Source organism: Podarcis gaigeae (assembly GCF_964106915.1).
Source record: "Podarcis gaigeae genome assembly, chromosome: 13".
Taxonomy (NCBI): Eukaryota; Metazoa; Chordata; class Lepidosauria; order Squamata; family Lacertidae; genus Podarcis; species Podarcis gaigeae.
Window position 1 is genome coordinate 4,398,218 of NC_139689.1, and position 8,925 is coordinate 4,407,142.

The following is an 8,925-nucleotide window of genomic DNA, read 5'->3' on the forward strand; positions in this document are numbered from 1 at the left end:
TCCAGATGTTTCAGACTACAACTCCCATCATCCTGAACGAAAGGCTTGATTTAAGCCAGGCACCCCCAAACTCGGCCCTCCAGATGTTTTTTGAGACTACAATTCCCATCGTCCCTGACCACTGGTCCTGTTAGCTAGGGATGATGGGAGTTGTAGTCCCGAAACATCTGGAGGACCAAGTTTGGGGGTGCCTGATTTAGGCGACTTCCTGAAATTCCCACACTTGTGGGGCTGAGATGCCAGGACAAAGACTTAATTAATCCCACCACTGCCCTGGGGAAATAGGTTCTTTGGAGAATGGCTGTTAACCCAAAGGTTGCTGGTTTGAGCCCACCCCAGGGGTAGCTGGGGGCAAGGTTCTTGCGTAGCGAGGCGTTGGGCTCGATGGCCTCTGGGGGTCCCTTCCACCTCTGCGATTCTATAAAAGCACAGAAAGCAGGGAGCTCAAACTGGAGCTGATATGGGGAGCCAAGAACAGGGTGCGGACCACGGAGGCAATTGTGGATTTTTAATTTTTTGTTTTTGTTTCTGAGGGTCAAAACAATCAGTCCGGGTGGATGTGGGGAGGCAGCTGCCTTGTGGAGTTGAGATGGCACCCGTCTGTCTTGAGAGACAATGGAGTGGGCCTCCAGGGGTGAAGCAATGGAGTGTGCTTCCAGGGGTGAAGTCAAACTGCTGCACCAGCAGCACTGAAAGGACTTCCTGGGGCGCAAGCTTGGGCATTGTGTCTGGAGGTCCTGGGCTGCCCAGACGACATGGCGCCCCTCTCGGCCTCCAGGTGTGGTCCAAAGGAAAGCAAATAAAGACGTTTGGCACCAGTTTGGCTGCCGGAGTTGCTGGAAGGAGGCGTACAAGGCCCCATCTAACCACCTAAAGGACCCTGCTCTAGGGTTTACCCCAGAGCCTTTTCTTCTCCCAAAGATGTCCCGCAAGGCAGCAGACGTTTAGGGTCAGGCCCGGATTTAGGTTTGATGAGGCCCTAAGCTACAGAAGGTAATGGGGCCCTTTATATGTCCAGCTGTCCTTTGTCAACAACCAATTGTCACTGCTTTTTTGTGTTGAATATATGCTATATGGCCATTTATCACAAAAAAGTTGGTTTCCAGGTGGAAAAATCAAAATTGGAAAAAGAATTGTTAGATTCAAAAATTAAGAACTTGTCAAGAATGTATAACTTGCTGTTGAAATGGAACACTCCATGATTAAATGGGCACAAGACGTTGGACATAACATAATGATGGCTGACTGGGAACAGTTATGGACCACAGGTATGAAATTCACGGCATGTAATACCCTAAGAGAAAATTTAATGAAAATGATTTATAGGTGGTACATGACACCAGTCAAGCTTGCAAAAATTTACCATTTGCCCGACAATAAATGTTGGAAATGTAATGAGACTGAAGGTACATTCTTTCACCTTTGGTGGACATGCCCAAAGATTAAGACATTCTGGGAGATGATTTATAATGAACTGAAAAAGGTATTTAAACATACCTTCCTGAAGAAACCAGAGGCCTTTCTCCTGGGCATGGTCGGCCAATTGGTGCCAAAGAAGGATAGAACTTTCTTTATTTATGCAACAACAGCAGCAAGAATACTCATCGCCAAGTATTGGAAGACACAAGATCTACCCACCCTGGAAGAGTGGCAGATGAAGGTGATGGAGTACATGGAACTGGCGGAAATGACTGGCAGAATCCGAGACCAGGGAGAAGAGTCGGTGGAAGAAGATTGGGAAAAGTTTAAAGACTATTTACAGAAATACTGTAAAATTAATGAATGTTAGAAAAATGTTGGAATGAAGTTATATGGCTTTAGTAGAAATGTTGTAAGGAATTAAGTACAAATAGATTATTAGTGTATTAAAGGAAAAAATAAGGTTAGAATATGTTAAGATAATTATAGGACAGAAAACAGAGGAAGATGGAAAGGAATTGCTGAAACAATTAACAGGAGTGGACTACAAAAAGGGAGGTGTGAGGAGGTCGTTGAAACAAGTGAATGAAAGATAAGATATTGAAATTGTTTGATGTGTTTTAAACTGTCTTTGTTTTGTTTTGTTTTGTTAGTTTAATGTGTTAGTGTTATGTAGTGTTTTTGTTTTTGTATTGTATTGTTTAATTTTTTTTATGTAGTGTTTAAATTGTTGGAAAAGTAATAAATATTATATATATATATATATATATATATATATAGCCATTTATGGATCTAATAGGTATCTAAAGCCATTTGCACATAACAAAATGTTTTTTATCTTACGTTTTAGAAATGTACATCCAGAGGTTTTTTCCTTTAAATTTTTTGGGGGCCCCCAAGAGAGTAGGGGCCTAAGTTATAGCTTGTTTATATCATAAATCTGGCACTGGCTACACCCAACGCCAGCAGAAGGGAAACAGACTTTGGGACGGTTAAGAAGGTGTTCAATCTGGCTGCTGCTCGCAAGAGAACCAGAAGAAATAAATAAATGGGATAGAAAATGTAAAGAGGAAGCTCCTAACTAATGTTGCAGGGGATGTTTACTGAGAAGGACATTGTGGGCCTTGCTAGATGGTAAATTCATTCTCCTTCCTTGTGAAAAAACAGAGTCTTAGCAGGACCTGTTGATGGCATTTTACCATTGTACTGCGGAGAGAGTGTTAACTTATGGTCTTTGTGTGTGGTTTGGGAGCGGCACGGTCAGGGGGAAAACAACGCTGTCCAGAGTTGTAAAGACTGTGGAGAGAATAATTGGGTGCACTCTTCCCACCTTGGATCAAATCTACGCTTCCAGGTGCCATAAGAAAGCTGCAGAGATAGGGCAGGATATCTCTTTCAGCTTCTGCCTTCTGGAAAGAAGGTCCAGGGTTATAAAGACTAGGACTAGCCGCCTGAGAAACAGTTTCTATCAACAGTTTCTATCTTCTCTTCTCATGAGGTGGCCAAAGTCTTGGAGCCTCAGCTTCAGGATCTGTCCTTCCAGTGAGCACTCAGGGCGGATTTCCTTCAGAATGGAGAGGTTTGATCTTCTTGCAGTCCATGGGACTCTCAAGAGTCTCCTCCAGCACCAGAATTCAAAAGCATCCATTCTTCAGTGATCAGCCTTCTTTATGGTCCAGCTCTCACTTCCATACATCACTACTGGGAAAACCAGAGCTTTAACTATACGGACCTTTGTCGACAAGGTGATGTCTCTGCTTTTTAAGATGCTGTCTAGGTTTGTCATTGCTTTTCCCCCAAGAAGCAGGCGTCTTTTAATTTCGTGGCTGCTGTCACCATCTGCAGGCACGGATAGCTGAGATAGCAGGCTTGTGGGTTTTTGAATGTCTGATGTAGATTTTTTTCAATTTTGTTGTTCTGTATGGGACAATGACAATAAAGGTTATCGTATCATAAAGGCCGCTAAGGTCAAAGCATCCTGTGACTCTTAAGCTGTGCACGGGTCTCAGAAGGCTCCCACACGTCACAGAGTCATAGAGTTGCCTGGGACCCGTAGGGTCATCTAGTCCAACCCCCCCCCCAACATTGCAGGAATCACAATTGAAGAACTCCAGACAGATGGCAGTCGAACCTCTGCTTAAAAACCTCCAGGCGAGGAGAGTCCACAACTACCCAAGGGAGACCATTCCTGCAATAACAGGATGCCTTGTTATGTTGCAATGTTTTGTGTTGGCTGTGTTGTCCTTCCTTCCGAACTCCCAGTAGGCAGTGTGGCATAGTGGTTAGAGCAGAGGTAAGGAAACCTTTTCAGCAGAGGGCCGGTCCACTGTCCCATAGACTTTGTGGGGGGCCAGACTATATTGGGGGTGGTGAACGAATTCCTATGCCCCACAAATAACCCAGAGATGCATTTTAAAAGGACACATTCTACTCATGTAAAAACATGCTGATTCCCGGACCGTCCGCAGGCCGGATTGAGAAGGCGATTGGGCCGGATCCGGCCCCTACGGCTTAGTTTGCCTACCAATGGGTTAGAGTGTCTGAATGTTAGGACCTGGATTCAAATCCCTACTAGGCCATGAAGCTTCCTGGCTGACTTCGGGGCAGCAGTCACTGCCTATCTCAGCCTAACCTGCCTCACAGGGTTGTTGTTGCGGGGGTTAAATGAGGGGGGGAGAGAAGAGAACATGTACAGTGGTACCTCGGGTTAAGTACTTAATTCATTCCGGAGGTCTGTACTTAACCTGAAATTGTTCTTAACCTGAAGCACCACTTTAGCTAATGGGGCTTCCTGCTGCTGCTGTGCCGCCGGAGCACGATTTCTGTTCTCATCCTGAAGCAAAGTTCTTAACCTGAAGCACTATTTCTGGGTTAGCGGAGTGTGTAACCTGAAGCGTATGTAACCTGAAGCGTATGTAACCTGAGGTACCACTGTACACCACACTGAGCTCCCTGGAGGAAAAGGTGGGATATAAACAAACAAACAAAAATCAAAACAAAAAAAATTCCTTCCAGTAGCACCTTAGTTGGTCTTTAAGGTGCTACTGGAAGGAATTTTTTTTGTTTTGACTATGGCAGACCAACACGGCTACCTATCTGTAACTGAAACAAAAATCAACAACAGCTTGGCAAAACCATCTCCTGTGTATCACTGCAGCCCTGGTTCTTAGTGACATTTTGGGGACTTTTTAGGGCAAGGTGAGAGTGCTAGCATGGCCTTGAAAGAGAATTCTGCATGCACAAGGCAGCTCCCCCCCCCCCCATAATTTTTATTATTTTTTTCCAAATATCTTAACCGCAACACAGCTTAACAATATTATTCTCCTTTCAATCTATAAATCTTATCCAAATTAACTTCCCTCCACCCCTCTTCTGACAAACCTAGACAGCGTCTTAAAAAGTAGAGACATCACCTTGCCAACAAAGGTCCATATAGTTAAAGCTCTGGTTTTCCCAGTAGTGATGTATGGAAGTGAGAGCTGGACCATCAAGAAGGCTGATGGCCGAAGAATGGATGTTTTTGAATTCTTGTGCTGGAGGAGACTCTGGAGAGTCCCATGGACTGCAAGAAGATCCGACCTCTCCATTCTGAAGGAAATCAGCCCTGAGTGCTCACTGGAAGGACAGATCCTGAAGCTGAGGCTCCAAGACTTTGGCCACCTCCTGAGAAGAGAAGACTCCCTGGAAAAGACCCTGATGTTGGGAAAGATGGAGGGCACAAGGAGAAGGGGACGACGGAGGACGAGATGGTGGGACAGTGTTCTCGAAGCTACCAGCATGAGTTTGACAAAACTGCGGGAGGCAGTGGAAGACAGGCGGGCCTGGCGTGCTCTGGTCCAGGGGGTCATGAAGAGGCGGACATGACTAAACGACTAGGCAACAACAACAACAATATATACATTCTATAAACGTCTTTAATTCCTTCGTAATTTTTTGTATTATACTTTAGACATACATTCCTTATTATATTACAGCGTTACATCTTGCAGTCTTTTCCAACATCAGGGTCTTTTCCAGGGAGTCTTCTCTTCTCATGAGGAGGCCAAAGTACTGGAGCCTCAGCTTCAGGATCTGTCCTTCCAGTGAGCACTCAGGGCTGATTTCCTTCAGAATGGATGCATTTGATCAATGTTGGAGGCAGCTTTTGACAATTCCCCCAATATTCAGTCCCCCAATATTAAATTCAGTACTTTGCATTCCTGCTCCTGCAAAAAAAAAGAAATGTTTAAAAAATCCTCCTTTAAATTCATCAGCATTTTATTATTGCTATTCTCATTATTAGTCGATTAAATAGATTTCTGGCCACGGCAACTCAAAGCAACCTACATCATTTTAGGCAAAACGCAAACCCATGCATATGTGAAAACCAGAGTTTTTAAAAATCTGAATGGCGATTTTCTATTTTTTAGAAATAGAATTTCTCCTAATTTGCAGTTTTCCGATCCTCCTTTTTAATGCATGCGGCAGCTTTTGACAAGTTGCGAGACGGGTGGAAGTTCAACTGGTGCAGCTCCCTCCCCGGGAACGCATGCATGCAGTGGGGATGCAGGTATCGCCTGGCTGGCCAGCATCATTGAGAAGCCCGGAAGCGTAAGAAAATATGCCAATCTTCTAAATCCTGGAGCAGCTTGTTCTCCTTCCCTCCCCGGCCACCTCCTTTAACCCCCCCCCCTTAAGATATTCCTGGCATCTTGATAGCCTCACCTGTTTTGCCCTCTCCCGCCCACTAATCTGCTTTTGAGTCAAGGAGCTGTACGTTTTTTTCAGTGCTCTCCGGCTCTCAATTCCCCAATATTAAATTCAGTTTTTTGCATTCCTGCTCCTGCAAAAAAAAAAAAAAGGTTTTTTTTAAAAAGTCCTCATGTAAATCCATCAGCATTTTATTATTGCTATTCTCATTATTAGTCGATTCAATATATCAGTCCCTTTTTCTGGCCACAGTGGCTCAAAGCGACGTGCAACATTTTAGGGAAAAAGCAAACCCGTGCATATGTTAAAACCAGAGTTTTTAAATGATCTCTTTCAGCTTCTGCCTTCTGGAAGAAGGGACAGGGTTATAAAGACTAGGACTAGCCGCCTGCGAAACAGTTTCTATCCAAATGCGATTTTGGTTTTAAATGCAGTATAAAGTAAAGGTAAAGGGACCCCTGACTATTGGAGAAGGGAACTATGCGACACAGTGATTTGTAGACTTTAGTTCTGCATTTAATACTATTCTTCCGCATAGATTGGTGCCCAAATTATTAGACCTGGGACTTCCACCATGTTTGTGAGGCATCTAATCATAAGCCTGCATTTTTTATCAAAGCTTATATATTTTGATCAGGGCCTGTATCTTAAAAAGCTTAAAGATTTTCAAATGTTTCATGCCAGGCAGAAGACCAGCTGCCTAAAGAACCTTGGCAAGATGTTTTTCCTCCTAGACAAGGGGGCCCCCTGATTTATAGCAGAAAACAGTTCTCAAAGTCGTAAAAAAGGAATTACAGGCTGAGAGCAGGACACTGACCTTGCATGTTACAGAATATAAAAAAGCAGAGATAAACATAATTAAGAGTGGGTAAATAGTAAAATAACACCATGTGCCTCCCATTAAACTTGAGCCATATTTTCCTAAGGTTAAAAGGCCAAGAGCAAATAGCTGGCAGAAAGGGAGAGAGTATTTTTGGAAGTCTTTTCTAAAGTTGTTTCTTTCTTAAACTGAGATCCTTTTAAGATTTCTTTTCCTTTTAAAAGGTTATTTATGTAATGTATTAAATATATTGGCTTAAATGTAATTATGCAAAGGATTTAAGAAATGCTAGATTCTTATTTCATATAGTTGTAAGAGTTGTAACTATCCTGAAATTAAGTCAGCCACCAGCCCAGCCCCCCTGCCAAGCAGGAAACATTATGGTTATCAGGCCTTTGTTTAAAGACCTCCAAATGAAGGAGATCTTTCAATGTTGATGTGAACTCAAGATCCTTGACATCTGTTTAAGATAAAAGTTTAAGATAAAAATTTAAGATTAACCATCTGTTTTGGAAGGCAATAGGGCAAGGAGGGCAAGAGGTGAGCTGGTAATTAAGATTCCTTGTTGAGACACATGTAAGATATATTACTACTTATTTGTCATTTATAGATAGAAGAATATATAGCTTTTTGTTTCCCATAAAAGGGCATAAGGAAATGGGTGTATCATTTGTGATTGGTTCTAGCAAACAGCCAATAGGAATTTCAACCAGGCTGATTGGACAGAGGCAGCCACAGGAGGAGCAAGGGGGCTGGATTAAGGAAATATAAGTGCTGGCCAGAATGGCAGGAGGCCAGGCCAGAGCTTGGTAACCATATACCACTGTGCCTCTCATTTATTTGTCTGACAAATAAATTACTATTTTAATTTCTCTATTGCTGCGTTGAATATTTCATTCCAGCTAAGCGTTAACCACAAGCAGGGTGCTACATTTGTGCAGGTGGATATTAGATTTTCTACCAAACCGCTCCCAAAGGGTCAGGACGGGTCAGGATCTGCAGGTCTCATCATGAATACAGGGACGCCGCAGAGGTGTGTGTTGAGCCCACTTTTATATACGTTCTAGACAGCTGACTGTCCCCCAAATACCCCTGTAATAAGATAATTAAGTTTGCAGATGATACAACGGTGGTTGGTTTAATCACAGCTGGAGAGGGGGAGGGGCGGCCTATAGCAGTGGCGTAGCGTGGGGGGTGCAGGGGGGGCCAGCTGCACCGGGTGCAACGCAGTATAAAGTAAAGGTAAAGGGACCCCTGACCATTAGGTCCAGTCGTGGCCGACTCTGGGGTTGCGGCGCTCATCTCGCTTTATTGGCCAAGGGAGCCGACGTCCAGCTTCCGGGTCATGTGGCCAGCATGACTAAGCCGCTTCTGGCGAACCAGAGCAGCGCACGGAAACGCCATTTACCTTCCCGCGGGAGCGGTGCCTATTTATCTACTTGCACTTTGACGTGCTTTCGAACTGCTAGGTGGGCAGGAGCAGGGACTGAGCAACGGGAGCTCACCCTGCCGCGGGGATTCGAACCGCCGATCTTCTGATCAGCAAGTCCTAGGCTCTGTGGTTTAACCCACAGCGCCACCCGCGTCCCTATTAAACACAGTACAGTGGTACCTCAGGTTCACGATAACAATAACAATATCTTTATTGTCATTGTCCCGTGCGGAAGTACAGGTTGAGTACTTAATTCGTTCTGGAGGTCTGTTCTTAACTTGAAACTGTTCTTAACCTGAAGCACCACTTTAGCTAATGGGGCCTCCGGCTGCCACTGCGCCGCCGGAGCACGATTTCTGTTCTTATCCTGAAGCAAAGTTCTTAACCTGAAGCACTATTTCTGGGTTACCGGAGTCTGTAACCTGAAGCGTATATAACCCAAGGTACCACTGTATAAGGAGTCTCTATAGAAGTATGTTAAAATGGGGTTTCAGAGTTTTTAGAGGTTTTTGAATATCTTCTGCAGATTTTTCAATTCCACTGGGACAATGACAATAAAGGTGTC